The sequence below is a fragment of the Papio anubis genome, chromosome 6 (assembly GCF_008728515.1).
Source record: "Papio anubis isolate 15944 chromosome 6, Panubis1.0, whole genome shotgun sequence".
NCBI lineage: Eukaryota > Metazoa > Chordata > Mammalia > Primates > Cercopithecidae > Papio > Papio anubis.
In genome coordinates this window covers 38,876,187-38,903,563 of record NC_044981.1, presented here as the reverse complement: position 1 = coordinate 38,903,563, position 27,377 = coordinate 38,876,187, and positions in this window count along the sequence as shown.

Genomic DNA, 27,377 nt, shown 5'->3' with positions numbered 1-27,377 from the left:
CCCTCTCCTTCCTTGGTCCAGGCTGTGCTTAGCTCCACCTGGGCTTTGAATCCATCCTTTCCTCCACAGCATGCTTCTCAGGAGTTTTCTGTGGGTGCAACACTCTCTCTCTCAAGTCTCTCTCTTTCAGGATCTCAATTCCTCCCTCCTCTCCCTGCTACTCTCTGCTCTCTCTCTCTCTCTCTCATAGTAGTGATGTGCTGTGCCTGTGCTGTCCCAGTGTATTTGGTAGCAAGAGAGCTGAGCTAACTGAGTCTAGAAAACAGTCCCTACTCATATACTTTTTAGAGCAGGGAACAGATTTTTAAAAATTCAATTGGTACATAAAGTAATAGAAAATGTATTTTGGTTCTGTATTTCTTCCAGTCAAGGGAAAGAAAAAGAAAAGACTAAAGAGAGAGAAAAAGAGAGAGAGAGAGAAAGAGAGACAGAGAGAGACAGACAGAGACAGAGGCAGAGACATAGAGAGAGACAGAGAGACAAAAACAAAACAAAATAAAATAAAGACTCAATGGGTGAAACAAGTAAATGGTCACCAAGACACCTTAAGAAGCCGTGGGAAACATTCTTATCCTGTGGGAATTTAACACTCTGCCACTTAAGACCTTTAAACCGTTGGTCGTTGCATTTTTACAACCACAGGCAGCCTGTCGCTTGTTGGTACTTGACCCACAGTCCAGGTGCTAAGCTATGGATCTGATGAAGCCTGAAGGCTGGAGGCCTTCATTATTGCCTTGCTGTTATTATCATTGTGTTGTGTTCAGTACCCACCTGCCGGGGGCTCAAGGTACAAAATTGACAGGGTTCCGCCCTTAATGAGCTCGCATCCCAGTTGGAGAGGCAGACATGTAAATAATGATTGTAGTAAAAGTCAGGCTGCTATAATTACTATAATAAAAGTTCAGATAAAGTGCATGGAGGAGAGATTAATTAATTCTGACTGGGAAATCCGGAACTGCTTTGTAAGGAATAACTGATGAGGCATCTTGGAGGAGGTACAGGATTTCCGTAGGCAGGGCAGGCAGAGGCAGTGGAGGTGGGATGGCTTTTGCATCAGACAACTTGGATTTAATATTCAACTATGCCACTTCCTGGCTGTGTGGCTTTGGGTTGGTGACTTAACTTCTCTGAGCCTTCATCTATGAAATGAGAATAATGGTGTTCCATTACATATCTCATAGGGCTACTGTATTAAAAGATAAAGCACATGACATTGTTTTGTAAAATATAAATTGAACAAATATAAAACAAGTAGCATTAGGGGGCATGATTGCTATATGGGTGAATGTGACCACTAGGTTTATTATATTCCTATAATGTGTGGAAGTGCATTCCAGCTGTCTCTGGGATATGATGACCCCAAGTAGGACTAGACTGCCACCTCCTTAAAACTGTCTCCACAGGAGAAAGAATTTCAGGCAAAGGGGAAGGCACCTCCAACTGTCTGATACATAGTTGGCCCAGGGTAAGGCTTAAGAGAGCCCGCAGCTGTGTGCCATGCAGGTGTCCCAGATGTGGGTTCACTAGTCAAACTTCAGGAGATGAGATTGGAAAGGTAGGTGGGGTTAGAATGCAAACTGAGCTTCCATATATGCAGGAACTGTGTGGGCACATGAAGAATTCCTGCACGGAGACTCGGGCGATTTCCCTTGCCTGCAAGACGTTCACAGATCCCAGCATGGAGACTGCTTTAGGTGCCAGGGGCTAGTGGGGTTCTTGGACAGAAAATGGCACTGGTGGGTTGTGTCAGGGCATCTTACTGGAATGTAGATGATAGAATGGGGAACAGTGGCCAGTACAGGCTTGTAGGGAAGGACATTTGTAGGTGACAGCTCACACACAAGATAAGGAGGGGGCAGTGGTAGTGGAGATGGAAAAGCTATGGATTAAAAAAACTATTGTGTAAGTAGAATCAGCAGCAACTGAAGGCCATGGGAATCGGCCTCATAAACAAAAACTGGCACACAGATAAGACAGCCGCAAATGCTGCTAGCAGAGGGAGGGAGAGGGGCAACGAATCAAAAACAGCTCCAACGGCAACTGAAATTCTTCTCCACTGCTGGAGGGAGGACCTGGGAGACAGACACTCAGAAGACCATTGGGTAGAATTGACTACAGCTATCTTGATGCATACTTTGCGACCCTCCTAGACACGGCAGAAATGTACACATATGCCCTGGCAAGATGTGTTCCTGGGCGTTCAGAGTGCACTATTCCTAATAGCCCCAACTGGAGACTCAGAAATGCTCAACAGCCGTGGAAGAAGTCAATCATGATGTGCTCACATCAATAAATACTACACAGCAACAGTCATGAACAACTGCAAGTTACGTTGCATGTTCTGTGAGAATCTCATGAACATATGAAAACAGCCAGGCATCAAAGACTAAATATTGTAGGATTCCATTTATGTAAATCACAAATCAGATGGCCTATCTGTGGTATTAGACATCAGAAAAGCAGTTGCCCAGTTCGGGGAGCAACCGGAAGCAGCATGAGGGACTAGTTTTCTTTTGTTTCTCTATCTGAGTGCTGGTTACATGGTCTGTTTATTTGGTGCAAATTTATTGAGCTTATAATATGCACTTTTTTTGTATGCATCTGGTATTTCAACAAACATGCTTTTTTAAATGTTCCCTTTCTCCCTTCCAAAAATGGCTCCAAGGATTGTGGTTTGGTGCAGACAGGCAAATGGTGTTGACAGTTAGTTACCCAGACCAGGAAGGCAAAGGGAGAAGCAGTATATGAAGCAGCAAAGAATTTGCTTTGGATGAGGCCGAGGTGCCTGTTGGACAGTCAAGGGCAGGTGTGAACTTGGCACTCTGAAGTGTGTGTGAGGAGCTTGGACCAGGCCTGGCAGAAGTGTAGACCTGAGGGCCATCAGTATGGTGGGCATTGTGGAGCAGGGGGCAGGTTCCCCACATGGAGTGTGGAGAGTGAAAAGAGCAATGAGTAGTGGGGGTGATGGGTCCTGGGGAGAACCAGGGTTCAGGAGCAAGCAGAGGGGCAATCCTGTGAGGAAGTTGGGAAAGGGGTGATCAGAGAGAGGACAAACTCAGGAAGAAGAGAGCGTCACAGAGATCATAGTCAACAAGGCCATATGTTGCAGAGAGGCCAAGCATGGTCATTTTGACCATCACCACCACTGCTGCTGTTACTGCTTTCTTCCATGTCTTTTCTGTCTCAATGAGCTACTATTCAGTTACTCTTTCCTATCCTGAACCTCACCATTCACCCTTACCATAACTTGGGCCCTTGTTCGTTTCTGGAACTGCTTTTGAGCCAGGACTTTCCCATCACAGGCCTGTACAGTTGATTGCCCTGATCTGAATGTAGAGCATTCTTCCCTGTTAGACTTCACCTTCTATCTGTCTAAGCCACAGGGGAAAGTAGAGAAGACTGAGGCTTCCCCGAGCAGGCCTGTATGCTTGGGTGGCACAGAGTCCAGGGAATGGGTGGAACAGGCAGTGGGCATTGCAAAGAGAGGGCCTGTCTGTCTCTGCTTCATTCCTTCTACGTCGACTCTCCCTGGGCCTGCATTTCCCCATGCTTAAAGTGTAAGTGTTGCCTAATACATTCACCCATAGGCGCCACCTGTAACTTCTAGCTGGAGAAAAGCGGAAGTTTTGTAAGCAAATGAAAATCTATGTTTCTATTTGGGTATCTGCAATGTGAAATGAGGACGTTTAAAAACAACAAGAATCCTTCAAATTAGCATAATAATAATAGCTCCTGTTTATTGAACCTTACTGTGTGCCAGGCACTAGGCTGAGCGTGCACTTTTGTGACCTGATTGAATTGTCACATCCACCCTGTGGGGGTTATGCAATTATGACTCCCACTTAATGGCTGGGGAAATTGAGGCACAGAGAGTTTTAGTACCTTGGCCGAAGTGTCTCAGCTGATAAGCAACAGAACTGGGATTTGAACCCAGACAGCTCAAAGTGTCTGCGGTGAAATGTGACTATTGATTTGGAAACACGGAGCGGTGGCAGAAAACTATGCATAATCTAAATCCACAGACAGTCCATAGGCTCTTTATTTTGGGTTTAGAATGCCCTAGTTGATGGTTTGGCAGCAGATTTATTTACTTTCTATATTCCATTTGATTTAAACAAATATTAAGATGAGTTACATTTCCCTTAAGCCCATATTGACTGCTTGCAGGAAACAGTGTGGATAGCACGGTAGGCAGTTTGGTCCACAAATTTAAGTGAGCAATAAATATCACATTTTCTTTATTTTGTCTGCACTGCCATGAAACTGACCCTGAATCCCAAACCTCCTACTGAGTTGGTGGGAAATTCAGTTTCTGTCATGACTGGGATTTTCCCTTCCCGCTCAGTCCAGGGTTATGCAAAGGTCCTGGGGTCCTCTGAAGTGCTGGCTGACCTCTCACAGCCTCCCAGTGACTTCAGAGCTGCCCTGCTCTCCCTGCTTCTTCCGAATGTCTCAAATAATTTCCTCCCAAGCTTGGGCTTGTGTCCAGAACAGGAAGGGCAGTGACCTCAAGCATCTTTCATTTTCCACCCTGAGGCCTGGAAAAAAAGAAAAGGGTGATAGGGAGGGTCAGGACAAATTAGTGTGTGTGTGAGTCTGTGGGAAGCCCCTGCCTGCTAGAGGAGCAGGAGCCACCCAGGCCATGCCTTCCCCAAACGTGTAAACAAACTAGGCCCAGAATGTGTCCTGGGGTGGCAGGAATGGGGCTAGCAGTGGGACTACTTGGAGCAACCAATCTAAAAGGCTTCTTGGAGAATCCATGGGGATCTGGGGTGAGGATCAGAAAGCCCAGAAGATCCTCTGCACCCTAGAAAGGGAGAAAGAAGGAATATAGACAGTCCCCAACTTAGGATGTTTCAACTTAGGATTTCTGACTTTACAATGATGTGGAGGCTCCCAGATTTATGATCTAGTGATGTCCAGAAAAAACCAACCCATTCTAAGTTGAAAGTATTGTAAACATTCAACTTACGTAACCTCATCGGAAGTCAAAAAGCATCTGTATTAGTCTGAGCTTGGAGCCCTTAGCCTATGGAAGGAGCTGAGTCACTGGCTTTGACCCCCTTAGCTAAGGGGGTCCACCTTAGCTCCCCAAGGACAGCAGTGGTAGGGTAGGCCAGAGGCATCAGGATCTGAGCACTGGAGGGCTTTAGGGTCAGCTGGTTCAGCCTTCTCCTCACGTTAAAGAGCTGGGAGAAGGTGTGCCTGTCATCGAGTGACTCTGCTGAGTGCTCCCTCTTCCCATGGCATCTAGAGTGTCTGAGAATCCAGGCATCCCTGTGTTCAGCCTGGTTGCTCTAACACAGCTGTGCAGCTCCACTTCGGCAGGCCACCAGTGGGGAGAAGGGGCTGGAGTTAGGTAACACACGTGATCTTTACCCTGTTAGAATTCCAAGGTTGACAATAGAAAATTGAAGCTTTAAGATACCTCTTTTGTAAAAGCTAGGATATGCTGTAGGGGTTAAGTATTTAACCTCTGGCCAAAGAAACCCGGATTTGAATTCCCGCTCTGGCCTTAATCAACAGTGTGACCTTGGGCAGTTTACTTAACCTCTCTGAGACTCCATTTTCTCCTCCATAAATGGGAATAATACTAGTCACTTTGTAGGATTACGTGAGTTTGTGTGTTTAAGGCATTTTCAGTTAGTAACACATATGATAATAGCTATTATAGCTATGATTATTGTTAGGTCTGGTGGCAGGAGGTTCCTCTGTCTCCTCTATACGACCCAAACTACAAACTGAACTTGGCCTCAAATTTAGAACATAAGCATGTAGTTTCAAATGCCTTAAGGTGCTCTTGCTTTAATTATTTTAAAAACAGCATCATTAAGGGATCATTAATGAGTAAAATAATTTATGTCATATGATTTTCAAACCCTGGTCAAATACACTATGGTACCTTTCTCCTTAATTGCTTACATAATCCCTCTATCTTTAGCCAAGTGTATATTGGTTCTCTTTCTCAATGATTTAAAATCTAACTTCCTTCTCATATTTCAGACTGACATATCATCTACAGTGGCTCCAGGCCTTTTCCTTCCATGACTGGAGACTCTGAGGTCCTAGAAAGAGTCCGGGTTTTGTGGTCAGAAAGACCTGAACTGAAATTCTGGTCCGACCCCTTGCTGTCTGTGTAGCTTTAGGTAAATATCTTGTCTCGCTGTGTATGTCACATCATAGGCTACAGGGTCAAATGAATGAAATAAAGTCTACCAAGCCCCTGGTGCAGAGTAAGCATAGTTGAACATTAGTCCTTACCTTGTCCCTTTTCATTTTTCTATCTCTGACATGACTTTGGCTGTCCTGGAATGTATTGTTAGAGAAGGCCCTGGAAGAGGAGGCTCAGGCTGTCTGCAGCTCTAGGCCTTCCTTCAGGCAGCTTCTGGAAAATAGCTCTCCAGTGCAAAGAAGGTCAATTTCCATTTTACTTTCAAGGATGAGTGAAATGCTGCTCTTCCAAAGGAATTTCTAGAAACACTGCTGTTTGATGTCACTGGTCTCATGTTTAGGGGCCCTTCCCTTGGCCACATTGGAGTTACAGCCTTGTGTCACTGAGCTCCTGCTGACAAATCCATATTTATGCCCTCAGTGCAACCTTTTAATCCTACTCAGTCCCTTTGAGGTCACCAGTTCAGGCAATGACCAGTCCTGCCCAAAGGAATGGTCCCGGGAGCCAGGCAGACCTGGCTTTGAATCTGTCTGCACCATCTCCCAGGTATGTGATGCTGTGAGCTTGGCTTCATTCCCCAGATCTCAACCCTTTCATCTTAAAATGTGGGCTAAGAGTGGTTCCTGAGTCTTGGGTTAGTGAGGTGGTGGGTGTGCAGGGACAAGAGATGCAGGAGGAGTTTGAGTGGGGAGGGAACCGATGGCCACATCCAAAAGGAAGCCACCCACGGGCCACACAGGTCTGCAGAGTGCTGGGCATGTTGCTGAGCTCTTGAGGAAGAGCTGGCCTCGCCCTCACAGTGGACAGAGAGTGGGAGTCAGACATGGAGAATGCTGCCATGGTGGAACCCCCAGAGCTCAAGGGCAGGAGAGAGAACGTCATGCGGGTGTAGAGAACTGGTGTGCTAAAGACAGGTGCTCGTTCACAAGATCCAGGCAAGGTCACGCCTTCCTGGGAGCATAGGCTAGGAAACCAGAACAGGGCAGATCAGAACTGGGAGGAGGCAAAAGCTGTCATTTTCCGTCTTTGCTAAGGTTTGTTCTGTGGCCCCTTCAAGGAGAACTATAGAAGAGACTTAATTTGGCACTTGGAATTGTGACACATACACACACTATTGCTTGAAATGACCTTTTTGCTCACTGGGTAAAGGCCAAACTGTAGTGTTGTGACCAGCTGCGGAGCACGCTGGCTGGATTCAACCCTGGTTCTGCTAGTTTGCCTTGTTTTTGTCCTCTGTGGAATGGGGACAGCAGTAGCACCCTCGTTGCAGAGATTATTGTGCAAATTAAGCAGTCAGCCCATAAGCAGTGCTCAGAACTGTGTCCTACACATAGCCAAGGAAACATTACTGCTATTAAACCAAGAACATCTTGAGAACAGGAACCTTTTCTCTCTCCCTCTTCCCAGCACCGATCCTGTGCCTTCGTGTTCAGTGTGTATTTGTTAAAGACGGTGACGTGTAGCTGTCCCTTGGAGGGGGGTAAATTTCAGCACAGAAATGGAAAGGGGAGAACTTGGGGGAAGACTGTGTCTTATGTAGTCTTGGGGGCAAAGTTCCAGGGCCAGAGAGAAGCAAGATTGTCCAGGATGTAAGAGCCAGCACTAGTGGTTGGAGGCCTGGCAGTGTGGGAGGGCTGGAGCAGGGGGCTTCCTGGAGGAAGTGAGATGGGTCAACTGACCTAGGGAAAGTAAGAAGGTGTGGCAAGAGGAAGGAGGCACCACAAGAGCTGAGGAGCAAAGGGTAGGCTCGTAGCATGTGTAAATCTCAGTTCTCTTTGCTCATAAAGTTCTGCAGATGCATATTTCTGTCAGTTTTATATTAACATTTACATAACAAGTAGATTGAGAGATTGCATTATTTACATATATATGGGAGGCTGGCTGGAACTGGGGATCCTCAAGCCTGTACATGACGTTTTATTGATTAATAAATTAGACACTTACAGATCAGGCACAAATCAAATCCATCCATTTCAGACACCCATCAGGTGCAAATGAATGTAAATTGGTGGCTTCATTTGCATAGGGAAAGCAAACCATTTAGTCGTCATTTGTCATATGCACCCTTGAGAGGCTGTAATTTGCCTAGTAGAGCCAGCCTGCAGCAGGGCCGCCCTTGCTTTCTGGGGTGATTTCTGAGACTGCTCCAGGCAGGGGTGAGCAAGGGAGTGGCCTATGGAATGCTCCTGTGTCCTGCTCCCCCCCTGGAATCACCAGCATGGCCCCAGAGGAGGACAGTGGAGCCAGGGCCAGGTGGGGACACTGCCTTGTCACAGAATCAGAAATGAGGTGGCCAGGACTGGAGAATCTTGAAGTCCACTTATGCCCACTTTGTATTTTATAGATGATTAACTGAAGTCCAGAGAGGGGAAGTGACTCTCCTAAAGTCACACAGCAATGTAGGTGCAGTGCCAAGACTAGAACCCAGTTCTCCTTACTCCAAGCTCATTACCTTTGCCACGATGCCTTTGTGGTTCTTTATAACAGGAAATAAAGGAGCAGGGTACGGAGCTTCTAGAATCACTGACCCTTGACTCAGTTTTCTGAGGCAGGGGTTGGAGGTCAGGGGGTGGGGGTTCAGGATAAGAATGAGTTGTTACTATTAGGATCCAGTTTTCTATAAGCTTCTGTCACGGCCTGATTTCAGGGCACCTGGAAGGCCCCTCTCTCCTGGGAATATTGACCACCATCTCTTTGGCCCCCCAAGTTCTTTTAACGACAAAAAGAAAGGTCTTTTGTTATATATGTAAAGACACAGTTTAAAGGCTGGTTGGGTTGCCAACAGAGTTAGTGAGAGGAAGCGCCTCGGCCCCCTGCCTGCGTGAACCAGGTCTCCAAGAAAGATGGAAAAGGTACAAAAATGGGACACCAGAGGCCAGGCTTTATCTACTTCACAGCCAAAGAGAGACAAGAGATGAGGGCTGCAGGGGTGTGTGTGTGTGTGTGTGTGTGTGTGTGTGTGTGTGTGTGTGAGACAGAGAGTGTGTGTGTGTCAGTGTGTGTTAGAGGTGTGGCGGGTGGTGGGTGGGAAGCAGTGAGTCAGGGTAGGGGGAGGTGACTGGCCGACAGCGTCAGTTATCAGGACAGGCAGGCATCCAGCTGATCTGTCCTGGTTACGGGACACCTGTTAGAGGCAGGGGGATAACTGCGTTGACTCTGATGGGAATTTTCTGTATTGTAAAATCTGCATGTGTTTTGGTAGGTTAGGGTATCAAATTTGGATGTAGTTCTATTTTATTTTTAAAATATCTCCCTCTGCGTGCCAAGAAAACAGGCCAATGGGGACATTATCCCCCAGGTTTCCTGTGCCCCTGTTGTTCATGATGATGAGGAAAACAGCAAGTAATTTTCCTGCAACTGCTGGGAAGTGCCATGCAGCTTGGGGTGGCCTCCCCAGCCCCTCCCCGTGCCCTTCTATGCAGACGCAGTTGGATGGCAGTTGTTAGAGTACTGGCCCTGGGAAGACCCAGCTTTGAGCCTCTGTGACCTTGGGCCAGTCAACTCACCTCTTCTTGCTGTCACAGAGACAGAAGTACAGGACCTCAAGCACAGACCTGGGGTTGGCATTCCTGCTCTGCTGCAGGCGGGTTTAGCATGGCCACGGGACTGCCTTGTGGCCTTGGGTGTCTTAACCTTTCATAGCAAGCTTCAAGTGTTCATGAGTAAACAGGGCCAATGATAGAACTTACTTCTGGTGAAATCATACATGCTCATGCATGCCAATTCCTGCCCTGGGCTGACACAGAGTAGGTGCTCAGTGGATCAAAGGTATTATCTGTAGTGTCTCTGGTAAAGTCTTGTTATGCCTTCTTCATAGGGCTATTGGTAAAAAAATCACCTAAAGATGCTTTAGGGTCCTAAAGAACTAAAAACCAACCAAACAAAGAAGAGTTGGCTTTATGATGAAATTATCCTTCACCACTTGGATCCATGGGGCTGAGGCCCAGGGTTAGGGCGTGGGTGGGGTGCTTGTGAAACCCACTCTTGGTGAGTTAGGTGGGCGATGCATCAAGGGGCCTGTCTGCAGGAGTAAAACTGGAGGCCAGAGTCCTCCAGAAGGAGGATAAAGAGGGGTTCCAATTCACCATGCATTGAGCTTTTATTGAGCACCTACTGTGTGGCAGGTACCTTCCCAGGTGTTATCTCATTTGGCCCAGTGACACATAGTCTGTTGTTCCTCTGGGCTTCAAATGGCCCCTTGAGCCCCTGAAACAACCAGGACCATGGTAACAAAAGGAAAGCTCACACGTGCTGAGACACCGTGTGTCACACTCAGTCTCTCTAACGCCATTCTGACAGCAGATTTGCTAACTTGGCCCAGTGCCTGTGTGTCTGTCCTTCCCTTATTACCACTCACCTTCCAGACAGGTGCATTCACATCCACTGCAGGCCCTGCACCTGACACTCGGCCCCAGTTTCTGCCCATCACACAGAGGACAGAGTCACAAACATGACACAGGTTCAGGGAAGGCATAAGTGGCTATCATCTCTGATTCCCTCTTTTTTCTTTGAAACCCCTATGGGGTCCCACATGGATGCAGCTGCCTGGTTCTAAGCCAGCGCTGTTCAAACTGTTGTGCTCCCAGGATTCCTCCATAGGAAGGGGCTCTGGAGTAGGGGGCAGGCCAGGGCCCTGGAATTCTGGTGTAGGTGGGAAACAGCAACCTTTATACGGTCCCCTCGCCAGCCCCTGGTTGCTGGTTCCATCCCAGCTGCCTTTGGGAAAGCTGGTCACCTATTGTTAGGGGCAGGAGATGAGGGAGGTGCAGAGGGAAGTTGTCCTCTTATAGTTGTGTGCAGACAAGAACCTCTCTGCCTCACCTACCCAGTCCCCCAAGGAATCCACACCCTCGTACCACCCTCCAGCTTCCTTTGAGATTGGGGCAAGCCTGTGCCTTAGGTAGTAGGCTGGAGCTCTGGGCCTTTCCTTCTTGCAAAATTGGCTGGACACTCAACTTTCTTGCTCCATGGGGTCCCACTCGAATACCCCAACTCCCTTGCTGTTGCCCAGAAGCCCACATGACACCACCTTCCTGGGCACCCTCTAGGCAGAGCGTGACTTTTATCTGAATTTGTCCCTCCTCCCAGAATGGCAGTCGGCCGGCCTTCAGTCCCACATTGCCATTTAGTTTTTCCATGTTTTTCCCGCACTGGTGCGAGCTTGCCCCAGCTCCCTGCCACCTCTTCCCAGCAGGACCTCCCAGCATGCCTTGCAGCTGGCAGCACCACATACAACATCTGGCTGTGTGAGGACCCATCCTCTCTGGCTGAGCAGCACCATGGGACCCCATAAAGACTCCCTCTCTTCCTTCTGGTCTTGGAGGCATGGCCTTAATCCTTGAGAAACTCTTCAGCCAGCCCATTTCACAGATGAAAATCCAAGACCTTGGAAGAATGGAACATACCTTTTGCTTCAAAGCCCACAGCTATTTCAGTCTCATAATGGTGCCGTGTTTGGGAAGGGGTGCAGCATTGCTAGCAGCTCCCCTGTGGGCTGTGTTCAGCTTCTCCCACCCCTCCCTTTTCATCGGTGTCTTTATTCTGTTCTATTCCAGGATGTAGGAGATTGATAAGAAGAGGTGGGTCAAGGTGACATTGTCAGCACGTGATACAGTACAGCCCAGCCTGAGCTAGAACCTCCTTGTCTGGACACCTCCCTGCCTCCTCCCCTCCCTGCCACACAGTCCCTCAAGGGCAGAGCCCAGAGCATCTTGTTGCTGTTTAGTGAATCTTGAGTGATAATTATATGTATAAAATTCGACTGCTTAAACCGTTCAGGATTAATCGGCACCAACACACAGAAATGTGCCTTGCCTGTAATTAGTGATTCTCTGGCAAATGCATTTTGCAAAATAGCACTTGATTTTAATAACAGGCTGTTAGTATTAGAAAGCTGTGCACATTTTATTTCAAATTGTCAAAGAAGCCCCCTCTCTCTGGCTGCTCCAGCCCCCAGCCTCAGCTCACAGGTGCCTGGGACTCTGAGATCCTGTCTGGAAAGGGGGTGTCAGTGCCCTTTCTAAGCCTCTCCCCACTCCAATCCCCATTCTTTCAGGGCACCACAGGAGTGCCTTGCTGCTGGCAGGCTCCATGTGAGATTCCCAATCCTTCTCATCCTCCCTTCCTTTCCCCTTCCTCCTCTCTTCTCTCATCTATTCAACATACTATGGCATACACACTTTTCCTGTCCCCTCCTCTTCTCTCTCTCTTTCCTTCCGGCTGCAGAGTCCTCTCTGACTCTAGTTGTGTCTCTCTAGCGACACGGCCCATGCCTTTGAAGGAAGGACTTGGAGTCTGCCTCCCTGCACTCTTCACTGTCTCTCCAGTGGCTTCTCCTGCCTGGCCTGTTTGTTCCTGTGTGTATGTCATGGGTCCTCTAACTCTCAGCTTGCCTGGGACAGAACTGAGATAATGTTCCCACCCTGCTCCTGGCTGCGGGGCACTGCCCCTCTGAGGGTGCTCAGTGGTGATACAGGGTTGGCAGCCTCTCCAGCTGCATTCATGGCCAAACATCTGCCATGGAGACCATGAAGGGGCTGGCTAGCCAGGCCTGGGAAGAGGGGGACAGGTCTAAGGTATGGCAACTCTCCACCCCTCCCTCCCGCTACCGCAGCCTGCACCAGCCTCCAGAGGCCCCTCTCCTTGCCTGCACCACTGTGTCAGCACAAAGCCAGCTGCTCATCCTCCTCAGATTATATGAACAGCAGTGGCCATTAGACAGGACCTTCCTGATGAGGATGGGAGTGATAGGAAAGGACAGGAAGTCCACGATGCCTCTGGCTGTGTTGGACAGATGGCTGGGTGGTTAGGCATGACCCAAGTCTGCAAGGGAGGGGGCTTCTCCTACAATGGGAGCATAAACCTAGTGTTTTCTTTCCCTGCTCCAGGCCCCAAAGTGACCCACCTCCCATGTTCCATAACCTCCCACCCAGTTGCCCAGACTAGAGCCCAGAGTGTCATGCTTGCTCCCCCTCCCTGTACCTCCTTCTTCAGCCCACATCCTTAAGCTGCCTGTCCTCTCTCCCAGCCCCTCTGCACTCCTCCACCCCTTCATCACTGCCATACGCCAGAACTGCAGCATCATCTCCTCTCGGGCTGGGCTTCCTGTTTCCTGCTACAGTTCTCATGGTTGCCAGAGGATTCTGCCTAAAACCAAAGCTGAGTCTCATCGCTAGATTACTTAAAATCCTTAAGGGGTCTCTATCACCTCAGAATCAGGCCTGAACTGCTCCACCTGGCCCTGCCTACCTTTGCAGCCTCATCACCCACTCTGTCCTACACACCCTTTATATCCAGATATGCCACACTGTCCTAGCACCACTCTGCTCTTGCATATGCTGTTCCCTCTGCCTGAAATGCCCTTCCATGCCCCTTCTCCCTTGAGCAATTCTAATACCTAGGACAGTGCTTGGCACACGGCATGTGCATACTTCAAGTTTATTGAATAAATGGTAAATCTTACTCATCATTTCAGCCTCAACTCAAATGCCTCCTCCTCTGGGAAGCCTTTCTGTCATGCCCTATAGACTCACCTGCTTCCCCTGTGTGTTATCAGACAACTTTTACACATCACCTTTCCTATCCCCATTGTATTCATCAGTGCTTGCTGAGTAACAAACCACACTAAAACTCAATGGCCAAAAGCAGCGATGCTGAGCCTGGTTTGACTGGAGAGGCTGTGCACATAGCTCTGCTCTCATGACTCTCATCTTACTCCTGAGACCAGCAGGCTGGGCCCCGCATATTCTTGTCATGGCCATGGTGGAAGCACAAGAAGACAAGAGGACCCTAGGAGGTTTCTTGAATCTGAAGCCTGGAACTGTACATCACTTCCACTTTATTCTGTTGGCCAACGCAAGTCATATGGTCAAATTCAAAGTCAAGGGGTGGTATTCTCTGCCCCTTATGGGAGAAACCTCACAGTCTTATAGAAAAGAATGTGAATACAGGGTTGGATGGACAGATTTGGGACTATACTAGTGTTTAGGTCCTGGTCCCACTGCTTATCAATATAGACCAGTCATTCCACCTCTCTGAACCTCAGTTTTCTTAATTTTAAAGGGTTGTTATGAGAATTAGAATCATTCATTCACTCCCTCAGCACATATTGTATTGATAACCTGCTGTGTTGGACACTGTTCTAAGTACTGAAAACACAGCTGTGAACAAAACTGATAATCTATGGTGAACACTGAGTTCAGTGTCTGGGCCAAGTAGTGAGTCCCCTAACTCTTTCCCTGACGCCTGCAGAAGGGGTGACTCTCCCATGGTTAGCACCCCTGGGGTTTGCCCTGGTCGTGCTCAGATCTGCCCTCGCCTTTCCCCACTGCTCAATTCAGCCCCCACTGAAAGTGCTGAGCTCTCTGCTGCCCCCACACTCTCCACTTCCATTTCCTCTTCCTGGAACCTCCTTGCCCACCCACCTTCACCGACTTGCTTCTGATCCTGCTCCCCTGTCTCAGTTCAAGCATCACTTCTCTTGGGTAACATGAACCACACTTTGTTGTAATATGGTAAACCTTCCAGGGCAGAAGCCATGTCCTGTTCATTTTTGTGCCCCTAGTGCTTGGAATACAGTAGGCACTCAATATGTGTATTGGTTGAACGACAATGAATGGATGACTAAGTGTATCCTCAATGATCTGTACTGGCTCAAGGAGGGGCTGTGTGAGGGCCATCCATGTAAGGACATTAGAAATGATGCTAGCCGGCTTTCATGGGGCATTACCAGGTGCTCACCCTGGGTCAATGCTCTGAAGTACACAGGACCAAGACCCTGCTCTGACTCACATCTAAGGTCAGTAGATTATCAAGGAGGGAGCAGCATAGGAGGTGAGCATGCAGGTCCACAACCAGACCTCCCAGATTCAGATCCAGCTCTACCATTCACTAAGCTGGGTGAGCTTGGCAACTTACTTAATCCTCTATACCTCAGTTTTCCCCTCTGGAAAGTGGGATCATAGTAGTATTTATTTCATAGAGGTGTTGGAAGAATACATTGAACAAATATTTATTGGTCACCAGCTGAAGAGAGAGCAGGGAACAGAATAAAATTAGCATAGGATTAAATAAGATGTTACATGAAAAATGCTTAGTACCGGGCCAAGTTCATAGCACACAGTAAGTGTCCACAATGGTTCTTATTCTTGTCTAATTCAAGCCTATTATTTGACAGATGAGGAGACTGAGGTGCAGAGGGAGCTAGGCATTCACCCAAGGTCACACAGCAAATTAGGGACAGTACTGGGACTAGCATCCAGGTTTCCTGATGCTCAAGCAGTGCACAGGGCTTTTTATACTTCACCAACTACTTCTACTTGGAAAGGGGTGAACTGGGAGATGAGGAGTCAGAGAAAGTGGGTGGGGAGCAGGAGGAAAACAGGCCTGATCTGCCCTCATACCCCCTCTTAGCTCATGTGACCTTGCTTGAGTGATTCGGTCTCTATTGTCATTGCCAAATTGTCCGTACTGATGGAGTAGAGTTGATTCCAAAGGGCAGTTAATCCCGTAAACCCTCTCCCCAGCTCTGCCACATGCACACTATGCCATCAAGTGTGTGTTGCTGGTGGGTGGGTGTGCGAGGAGAGGCTGCTAATTAACCCCCTAATTAGGCTTTGCACAGACTGATACTGAAATGAGCATGCCTCCTGCAATGCACATACACAGGTGGTGGGGAGGCATTGGGGCGGGGAATGCTGCTTAGCATGAAGGTTCCAAAGATGAATGAGCAGGGAAATGGATAATCCACATGGAGGCCCAGCTCTGTGAGCTGAAGGAGGCTTAAGAACTTCTCTGCCTTTGTCCAGGGTCCACATCAGAGAGAAAGACTCTACGGCTTGCCCAGAGTCAAGCTTAAATGGAGCAGCATGATTTTTGTCTGAAAAGTCTGAGATGGGACCAGTAGAAAGACGAGCATTTTAAGAAGAATTTGCTTCCCTATCTTGTGCTTTCTGTGTCTTGCAGCACGACCTGGCCCTCCACCTAGGAATCATACCTTCATACTTATAAGGTATGACTAATGTAGTTCTCACTCCCTGGTAATGTTCCTTCTACAGAAGTCTTTTGAAGACCATGTGTTAATTAAATTGGACGGATGTAGGTTGGGATTTCAGGCACTTGGTAATCTGTGGTGAGGGTAGGGACGGGGAGAGTACTGCAGCTGGGGATGAGGAGAGTGAGGCCAGTTATCTCATCAGAACACTTGGGTGATCTAGTCCTTTTGCCACAGCAGGGCTATTCTTTCCAGCAAGTGCTGATTTCTAGAATGGAAAAGTAAGCCCTATGCAGGCAGGAACTGTTTCTGGTTCATTCAGCAGTATATCCGAAGCACCTAGAACAGGGCCTGGTTCATAGTAGACACACAATAAAAAACAGCTGTGGAAGGAATGGAGAGCTCCACCCAGATGAGGATGAGACCTTCCTGGCCTTGGAGTCTTTTTCTGCCGCTTTCTTAGATGAGGAGAATGAGCTCCGTAGAGGAGAGGTGTTTTTCTAAGGTGATATAACAAGCAAGGCTCAGACTGGGGACCCACTCATCCTTGGCTGCTCCTGGCCACCCCATGATCTTCCAGGAACCTGGAGACTTGAGTGGGAACAGCGCATGCCTAGTGTGGAGGGGGTGTGTGAAAGAGACAGCTGTGGAGGGAGTGAGGTCAGGGAGGCAGGACTTGGTCAGCAAGTTGGTGGGCAGATGCTGGGGGAGAACCCATTTGGCAGGTAATTTTCTAATTAGTAAAGCAGGTGGCATCAACTAGAGATTCCTGCAAATTAAATCAGGTGACCCTTTCTCACCTTCTCACAGTGGTGTGTGGGCCAAGCTTCCCCAGCTGCCTTCAGATGGCTGAAAACTGCATCCTTTCTCTCCCCCAGCATCCTTGTTCCTGTTTCCTTGTGGATGTCATGGTCTGCTGTGAAGCCTGCTTGGTGACCCTTCCAGGCCTGACTTGGTGTAAATGATTTTGTTGCAGAGAATAACAAAGTCTCAGTGTTTATTTGGCACCTGTTGGGATATCTGGAACCCTAAGCAGAACGGAGTGGAGCTGGGGTCATGTCCCTTCTTTAATGATTGGGAAGACTGAGGCTCAGACTGTGCTGAGTACTGCTCCCAGGTCACCCAGCCTGAAGGGGTTTCTTAGTCTGGGTTTCCCTAGAAGCAGGCTCTGAGACCAGGGTTTGAGTCTATTTATTTGGGAGCTGGGCCCAGAAAACACAAATAGGTGGTGAGACCAGCAGGAAGGCAGCCCACAAAGGGCAGGTTTTCAAGCCATCTATCTCTGGTGGCAACTGGAGCCTAATCCCCCTGGGAAACCATGGGAGCCAGTGAGAACTCAAGCCTCAGAATGGGACCACCTGAGGAGTGAGTGAGCAGAATGGGACCACCTGAGGAGTGAGTGAGCAGGGGTATTTTTACCCCTATGCTGAGGCAATGGTTGAAAACTTCTTTTTTTTTTTTTCTTTTTTTTGAGATGGAGTCTCGCTCTGCCGCCCAGGCTGGAGTGCAGTGGCGTGATCTCAGCTCACTGCAACCTCCTCCTCCCTGGTTCAAGCAATTCCCCTGCCTCAGCCTCCCGAGTAGCTGGGATTACAGTTGCATGCCACCAAGCCTGGCTAATTTTTTTTGTATTTTTTAGTAGAGATGGGTTTTCACCATGTTGGCCAGACTGGTCTCAAACTCCTGACCTGAGGTAATCCACCCGCCTCGGCCTCCCAAAGTGCTGGGATTACAGGCGTGAGCCACTGCGCCCAGCCAGACTTCTTAGGTTAAGGGTGAGGAGTGTTCATTCCCTGGCAGTTTTGGCCTACCATGTGGGCAGGTAGAGTGGCTTTGATGTGCCAGAAGCCCTCAGGTGAAAGATGTAGGTGCTGGCAGCTGGGAGCCAGGCACTGTCATGGAAAGGGTAACGGGATCTGCGACAGTGGGATTCAAACCCCCATCAGAGTGACCCTCAAGCTCATGCTTTTTATACCAGATCTCACTGAACCATGTATTCTGCTCATTTTTTTTTTTTTCCTGGGGCTGCTGTTTTCAGGGACCAGGTCAAAACAGAGTTTCTAATCTGGAGGTCTTTTCAACATGCAGTTAAGGATGGAGACACTGGCCACAACATATATGACATTCCCCCGCCAGCCTCCCTCAGCATCCCTCTGGATCCCCTTCCCCCTCTTTACTCAGAGTGTGTTCAGAAAAAGCGCACTCATTTTAGCATGTGTCTGAGTGAGGCCAAATTAGGAAAGTAAGGCTACAGTAAAAATAAACTCACTAAAGCATGCCAAAAATAAATGGCTTTTAGATTATCTACTGTTCTGGATTATGCTAACCCACTAGAGAGTGACCAGGACTGCTGCATTCACCTACTGCAGGCCAGGCAGGCTGGGAGCTGCCCAGGTGACTGGCCCAGGGTGGGGGCTACTGCTGAGAAGTCCTAAAAACGGGGCCTCCAGCCAGGGGCAGCATAAGGGGGGGCACTGCATATGGAAAAAGAGATACACTTTGAGAAATGGGAACTGTTTGGCAGCATTTTCCCCACTCTGCTGCTTCTCCAGGAAGCTAATAGGTATTATGAGGGTGGGAGAGAGAAATGAGAAGGGTTATGTGGTCAAGTGAGTTGGGAATTGGCAAAATCAAGAAAATGTGAAAATTGTAAAAGTCAAAAGCCAAAAGTTTATTTTTACTGCAGACCTTCTCAGATCCTTTACCTTTCTTTGGCAGATAACAATGCTGATTTGCCTAGTCACCTGTAACATATGACTGGGTGTGGTGGCTCACGCCTGTAATCTCAGCACTTTGGGAGGCCAAGGCGGGCATCACCTGAGGTCAGGAGTTCAAGACCAGCCTGGTCAACATGGCAAAACCCTGTCTCTACTAAAAATACAAAAATTAGCTGGGTGTGGTGGTGCATGCATGTAATCCCAGCTACTCAGGAGGCTGAGGCAGGAGAATTGTTTGAACCTGGGAGGCAGAGGTTGTAGAGAGCCAAGATTGCATCACTGCATTCCAGCCTGGGCGACAGAGGAAGACTCTGTCTAGAAAAAAAAAAAAAATTCATATAACGTATGTATTACATACATACAGTGTGTATATAATACATGTGTGTTTGTGTCGTGAGGGGGTCAAAACTACCTGGCATATGGAACTCTTTCTTTCACATGGAGTTCTTAGGAATTGAGAGAACGCCCTGTAGAGCATTCCTTGGGAATGCTGTTCAGGATTTTTCCAGAGCTTTTCCATACTTGCCTCTCATTGGATCTTATTTAAACAGGATTATGTCACATCTTGGCTTCAAATCCACCAAGACTTCCCAGCTGGTTGGATGGTGCTCAGACATTTTAGCCGGGCATGGTGGTCCATCATGACATGGACAGCTCCCCACTCCCATGTCCTCTCTGGCCAGGCCCCTCCTGATAGCTCCCCAGGATCACCTAGAGCCTTCAGACCCCCGAGTCTTTGCACACACTGCTCCCTATGCCGGAAGTGCCTCACTTGGTGGGCTCCCAGTCACTTTTTAAGGTTCAGGCCGGATATCACTTTTGGGAAGTTTCTCTTGATCTTGTCCTCCTCATCTTGGTGAGACCTTCCTGACTACTCTTAAAATCTCTACCCCTTCCCCCAGAGCTCCCGATTTCCCTTTTCTGCTTTATTTTTCTCCCTGGCACATATCACCTTTGCACAGATTATATAGTTAGCGTAATTGGTTTGTTCAGTGTGGTCTGTCTCCTGACTCCAGAATGTCATACCATGAGGGCAGGGATCATTTTTCATTTTGTTCCCTGTTCACAGTGCCTGGCACATAGTAGGTGTTCAAAACATTGTTAAATGAGGCCGAGCGTAGTGGCTCATGCCTCTGATCCCAGCACTTTGGGAGGCTGAGGTGGGCGGATCACTTGAGGTGAGAAGTTCGAGACCAGCATGGCCAACATCGTGAAACCCCGTTTCTACTGAAAACACAAAAATTAGCTGGACATGGTGGCACACACCTGTAATCCCAGCTACTTGGGAGGCTGAGGCAGGAGAATTGCTTGAATCCGGGAGGCAGAGGTTGTATTGAGCTGAGATCTCACCACTGCACTCCAGCCTGGGTGATGAGAGTAAGACCTTGTCTCAAAAAAAAAAAAAAAAAAAAATTGTTAAATGAGGGAGTATTGTTAACGACTTCTTTAGTTGTTCTGCTGTATTCCTTCAAATGAATAATTATTGAGCACTCCAGATTGCAGACAAATTATAGCTGCCACACCCTGCCTCCCCAGTACACTGGCTTCTCCAGGGCACTTGCTCTGGGCCCTACCTCTGGGTCCCAGCAGTTGACAAGTCCCAGCCACTAAGGACATGCTAAACGAATGCCTGTTACAAGCATCAGGCTTGACATTTATAAACAGAAAAGCCATGGCTCACCTTGGCTGAGCTGGAAGATAGGAGACTGAATCTTGTAGGCCCCTAGCCCCATCCTGCCCTGGATGTTCTCTGTGTATTTCACTCTCATCTCCCAGGCTGGCTGTTTTCCCATCACTGGGAATACTGGCTGGAGTTGATTTCTTCCTGCTCAGAAAGTGGCAGTGATTTTCTCTGCCCAAGGGCTCAGCATAAAGGACATATGTCTCTGGCACCCTCCCGGTAGATTTTTCTTATCCCAGCATGGTTCCTACGGTGGATCCAGGGATCTATGGCGCATTGCGGTGGGCCCCCAGGAGGAATCCAGGGTCTGTTTTGTTTATTTTCAGTGAGGCTGAGTCCACATCTGCCAAGGAGGGAATTCATTAAGCTAAACCAGGCCCGAAATGTGGCTCCTGCCAGGTGTCTGCAAAAACAAAGAGACTGGCTTGGCCTGGCCTGGGGGCATAGAATCTCTGCAATCAGGGTGTGTCTGAGATACTGAAATAGGTACGTGCTATGGTATTTCATCGAATCTAAGATGCCTTTGATTAGAAGATAAACCATATTTTTCTGTATCCCTAAGAAAGAAATATCGCTGCTAATTAAACTTTGACATGTTATTGATTATAAGACTCACTCCAGTTCCAGAGTTGTTAAAATAAACATCTTATCAAGCCTGTAATCCCAGCACTTTGGGAGGCTGAGATGGGCGGATCACGAGGTCAGGAGATCGAGACCATCCTGGCTAATGCGGTGAAACCCCGTCTCTACTAAAAAAAAATACAAAAAACTAGCCGGGCGAGGTGGCGGGCACCTGTAGTCCCAGCTACTCGGGAGGCTGAGGCAGGAGAATGGCGCAAACCCAGGAGGCGGAGTTTGCAGTGAGCTGAGATCTGGCCACTGCACTCCAGCCTGGGCGACAGAGCGAAACTCCGTCTCAAAAAAAATAAATAAATAAATAAATAAAAAATAAACATCTTAGAATTGACAGAATGTGGCATTGTTATCCACAGGAAGCAGGGGCAATGGGAGGGTAAGTACCTCCCTAGGCGCAGGCAAAGGCAGACTGGAGGCCTTGGGTCTTTCAGAGATGATCCATTGGCTACTCTCTCTTAAGTGCATGGGACAGGTCAGTTCTGATGCGGGTTGGAGACTATGGTCAGTGTGCACAGAAAACCTGGGAACCTGGGCAGGGTTGGGGATGATCTGGATTTTAAGCGTCCAAAAGTCTGGCTTTTAGCCTCAGGAGTTCTGTGTCCCACAGTGATTCACTGACTGGCTTTGCTCATCTTTGCAAAACCCTCCCTGCCTCTTCCTCAGCCTTCTTTTCCCTAGTTCCTCCCTCTTTCTCTGTGTTTCCACCTGAGCATTCTTCGGTCAAGGATGAGAGTTACAATTAATTGAAACCTACACCTTTTTCTTTTCTCCTTTGTAGAAAACTCAGCCAGAGGCTGATGACAGAATCGTCATATTAGAACCTTGAATCATTGTGCACCCCTTCTTCTCCCTCACATTCCCTCTACCTGCCAGGGGCTGGCCACACCATTGGCACCTACACCTGGTTCTCACTGTCACCCCCTTGGGGTGCCCTGCCCTTTCTCCCTGTCCAGTTTGGCCTGGATGCTTCCTGGAACACCCCTCGTGCCTCCTTTCAGAAACCCGCAGCACCTCCCTCTTGCCATAACGTCTCCCAGACAGAGAGGATGGCACCTGACAGAACACACGCTCCAAAGCTGGGTGGCCTGGGCTCAGACCTCCTTGCTACTTACCAGTCTGTGACTTGGAGAAAGTTACTGACCCTCCCGCTGCCCCTACTTCCCGTGGATGAAAATGCCACATTCTGTCAATTCTAAGATGTTTATTTTAACATCTCTGGAATTGAAACATATTCTGCAACCAATGACCTGTCCAAGTTTAATGGTGACATTTCTTTCTTAGGGATACAAAAAATTACCATCCATCTTCTAATCAAAGGCATCTGAGATTCAATGAAATGTAGCATCTACTTCAAGAGTTGTGTGAATGAAGATGAGCTAACACATGGAGAACTTTCAGCACAGGCCCTGGTGCTCAGTAGGTGCCCCATACATGTTATTACTTTTGGCCCAAGAGTAAACTCTGTCTGACCTTCACGCCCCTTCAAGGTCTCCTCTCATTGTTTCCCCTGGTGTGCTATCTGATATCTCAGCTCTCCTGCCCCAGGCTCCCTTTGGCCTTCTCCCCCATGGTCTCACCTCTCTCCCTCCCCTGGAATGCCAGCTCACTTCCTATTTATCCTAACTCTACCCTTTCCTCTTGCAAAACAGGATTTCTGAGCACACTCGGGCTTCCCCTCCCAATCTCTAGTGCCCCCACCCCTCCAGCATTGGCCTAGGGATTTGTGCACCTTTCCTCCGTCACTGCTGTGTGAGTCTTGTCTTCCCAATGCTTCTTTAAGCTGAGAACCCCGTCATCCGCACACACTTGCTCCCTGCATTCTGCGTGCCGCAGGGCTGGGCATGAATAGGCAGTCCAGTTGGCCACCCAGTGGAAAACAGCATCTCTGTCTCCTCAGCCCAGCTTTCGTTTCCTCCGGCATGTTGTCCAGCCTGGCATTCTGGTCATGGACCTGTCAGCTTATCACCGGCTTCTATGCTTGAATGTAAACTCCCTGGGGCACAGCTCTTATCACCCCACTCCTCACTGTGCCCCAGCACCGAGCCCAAGGTCTGGCATCATGTAGGAGCTCAACAAATGTTTGTGAGATTAATATGGACTTTCTTACTCACTGTCTGGTTTGTCGATTGACAGGGAGCAAAGGGTTTTGTGAGGGAGATGACTCAGCTTCCTGAAGGCTGAGGTTCATGAGCCAGGAAAAAGACAGGGGGACCTCAGATGACCAGTGAGGCATCAGTTGGGAATCTCCAGCCTTACCTGGCTTGATGCTATTCTCATTTTACCCTTAAGTTATGTGTTCTAGGTATATGACATTCAAGTTTTTTGGCCATATCCCACAGTAACACATAGGATTCCCGTCATGGCCTGCCCACATGTACCCACATGCACTCACTCCTTACCTGCACAGGCCTATGTTCCCGAAGGCATACCCGCATGCACGCACTCACCCCTCCTACCTGCGCAGCACAGTGTTCTCTGGCATACCCGCATGCACGCGCTCAGCTCTCCTACCTGCGCAGCACAGTGTTCCCTGGCATACTGGCAAGCATGCACTCACCCCCACCACCTACGCAGCCCAGTGTTCCCTGGCATACCCACATGCATGCACTCACCCCTCCTACCTGCGCAGCCCAGTGTTCCCTGGCATACCCACATGCATGCACCCACGGCCACTATCTGCGCAGCCCTGTGTTCTCTGGCATACCCGCATGCAGACACTCACCCCTTACCTTCATAGCCCAATATTCCCTGGCATATCTGCATGCATGCACCCACCCCTTACCTGCACAGCCCAGTGTTCCCTAGAATACCCGCATGTGTGCACCCACCCCTTACCTGCACAGCACACTCTGTTTTCTGTGCCATTTCATTCTACTCTCTACTCTTTCATTATGTTTCAATGCTGGAGATGACCCACTCCATTGAGCTGCTGACCCACAAGTGGGTTATGACTCACATCCTGGGAGAAATTGCCCGACATCTCAGAACTACTGAGTGTGAAAGGTGACAATCAAACCAGGCTTGCTGGACACAGAGCCCATGCTCTGTCCCATGAGTGATTCCACCTTGGGGGATATGGGCAGGAACTTCTGTGTGTTCAGAGAACAAGATTATTCATAGAAAGCAAGTGAGAGGTTCTATCAGAACCTGGGAAGGAGGTTGTGTGGAGTGTGTCATCCTTGGCTGGGTCATTGAGAAAGAGAGAGCCTGCTTTGTCAGTGGCAGGCACTCCAAAATATTTGTTGACAGACTGAGTGGATGGGTGCACAAGTGAATAATCCACCTCCCCACACATCTCTAGTGCAGATCTCACAGGTGGAAGGAGGATAGGCCCCACTGGTTGCCATAGTCCTTATAAGGAAGGGATTTCAAAGTCCTAGAATAGAAGGAGCCCTGGAGATCATCTTATCAACCCTATCATTGCATGGATGTGAGAATGAAGTCCAGGGAGGGCCCATGGCATATCCAAGATCATTCTGTGGTCATTAGCAGAGTCAGTGCTAAGTCAGTGTGTTGAGTGGGGAGAACCCAGGCTTTGGGTAAGACTTGGCTTCTGCTGTTACTATTACTATTAGTTCTACCGGCATATTTGAGCATTTATGGAACACTAATGTCATGCCAAGTGCAGCTTTATGTGTCTTACATGTATCAAGTCTTTTACTACCCATGCCAACCCTTAAAAATAGGTACTTTTGTCAATTGCATTTTCCAGAAAGGAAATAGAGGCACGGAGGAGTAAAGTAACTTGCTGAAGGTGACCCACTAGTATGCAGTAGACCAAGAATTTGAATCTAAGTGGGCTCCTGAGTCTGAACTGCTGGAGACCTAGGGGCAGGGAGCAGAGCCTCTTCAGGCACAGAGAAAATACCAGGGTCCTCTTGGGTGGATCCCTGCCCCCACACTGCTGATCAGACCCCTCCAGAAACCCCCATCTCCTGCATTCATGAGCAAAGGAAGGAAAGCGAGCAAGGAGAGTGGTGCAGCTACAGTAGGAAGCTGTGGGGTAGGAGATGAGCAGAGAGGGACCAGAGTGGGCAGGGCAGGATGGCTGGAAGGAGGCCAAAGCCCTGATCTACCCGTTACCTGCAGCGTGTCCTGGGCAGAAAAACCAAGAGCTATTAAACTTTGTAGAGCGGCACTAGGTACAAGCCACTGTGTCCAGCACTTTGCAAAAATTATCAGATTCAAGTATCGGTGGAGGTGAGGGCTTGGAGGGGAGGTAACTAGCCCAAGGTGACAGCTGGTGAAGGGACAGAGCCAGGCTTGGGCACCGTCTCACTCAGAGTCCTGAGACTTTGCTGTTAACTCTGTGCTGTGCTGCAGGTTACCGGCCCACTCCCTGCTTCAGTTTCCTCACCTTTCCACTGGACCAGAGACTCCCACCTTGAGGACAGCTATGACATGCATACAATGTCATAAAAGGCACACATTTGTTAGCCATTATTCATCTTACTGTCATCATAGCATAAGAATCATAGTACTTGTCTCTGAGTTTTGGCTTGAGGTTTAATCAGATTCAGATAGAATCTGAAACATTTCGGGGCCTGAGTATTTTGTGAGTAGGTCGTTTCGAATCTATAAGAGGCACGATCAAAACAGCAAATCCAAACAAAACAAGCTGTCACCAGCATTTCTTGCCACTTACCGTGTGCCATATGCTGGACTGGGCATTTTCCCCTTCAAAACAGGTGAGGGCATCATTCTTCCCAATTTTCAGAGGAGAAAATTGAGGTTCCAAGGGTCCCAGCGGCCTGCCCAACCTTAAAAGAAGGCCCTTTGGCACTGAGGTTAAGAGCAGGGTTTTCGGAGCCCTCCACCTTTAATCCCCACTCCCATGTCCCACTCATACGACCTATGTCACTTGACTTCTCTGAGCCTGTTTCTGAAGGTCAGCCCTGTCTCAGCAAGGCGTTGTGAAGATTAAATGAGATACTGTGTGTTCAGGGTTTAGTGTCGTGTCTGACACAGAACAAGCACTCAATAAACAGTGGTAATCAAAATTCCATCTGTGTTTTGTTAGGGTACAGAAGACAGGGGGGAAAAATCCCGTTTTAGATCATGAACTAAACCAGGGCAATATTAGTCTGGCTCCAAGAATAGTTTGACGTGTCAGTAGACGTTTATTAAGAACCCACCGTGTGCCAGATGAGTCAAGGTTCTTACAGTCTAGTAGAGATGCCAGGCTGAGTTGAGTCGGCATCCATCCCCAGGCTCCTGACTCCACACCCAGGGCGGAGGACGTCATCCCACGCAGGGAGCGGAAACAATCAATACCATTTAAGCACGATTACCTGACATCATTGCCATGCTTTCTAAATTAATAATGGCTCTTGATCTGTGTAGTACTTTATAATTTGAAAACTGTTCCCCTTTACAAGTATGAAACTACAAAATTCTGTGGCCTTTTTTTCAGCTTTACATCCCTGCCAGGTAAATTAGGGTCCCATTTGGCATCTGAGGAAACTGAGATTCAGAGCAGAAATGAGTTGCCCAAATTTGCAAGGCCAGTTACTGGCAGTATGAGGGCCAGAACTCCAAACTCCTGGTCAATGAATTCCCACTGTGCCTATCCTGGGCTCCCTCTTAAAGTGAGGCATGGTTGATCCCAGCTTTGGGGACAGTGACATCTTGGAAGAGGCATCTTCCAATAGGTCTGGGACAATGAGGCTCAACGACGGGGGCAAACCATCACACAGTCTGATTTGCAGGACATATAGGAACATGCCCGGGGAACCCGCCAGCATGCTAACACCTTCGATTGATGAATGCGCCTTCCTCGTGATCCTAAATACCAACTAAATAAAGCACCAGTTAAGACTAGAGAATAGATGAAGGCTCCACTCCCAGCGTCACAGTTCTAGAATATATAGAATGTAGATTTGGCTCCAGTGCACATGATTTCTGAAGGTATCCTTGTATTTTTTTCTTTTTTTCAAATAGTTCCATTCATGCTTCAAAGAGCCAGCAGATTCATTCTGGTCAGAACTCTGCTTTCAGTTCAAGTTTCTGCACAAATCTCCACACGAAAAGAGAGCAGAAATCTACCCGGATGGTTTTTATTCTGACGACTTGTGGTGGGACTGCCAGGTTCCATGACACAGCTTATTCTCAGAGGGAGGAACGTGGGTGTCTACACCCACTCTGCTGCCCTTTCCTGGTGTGACCTTGGTAGAGAAGCTT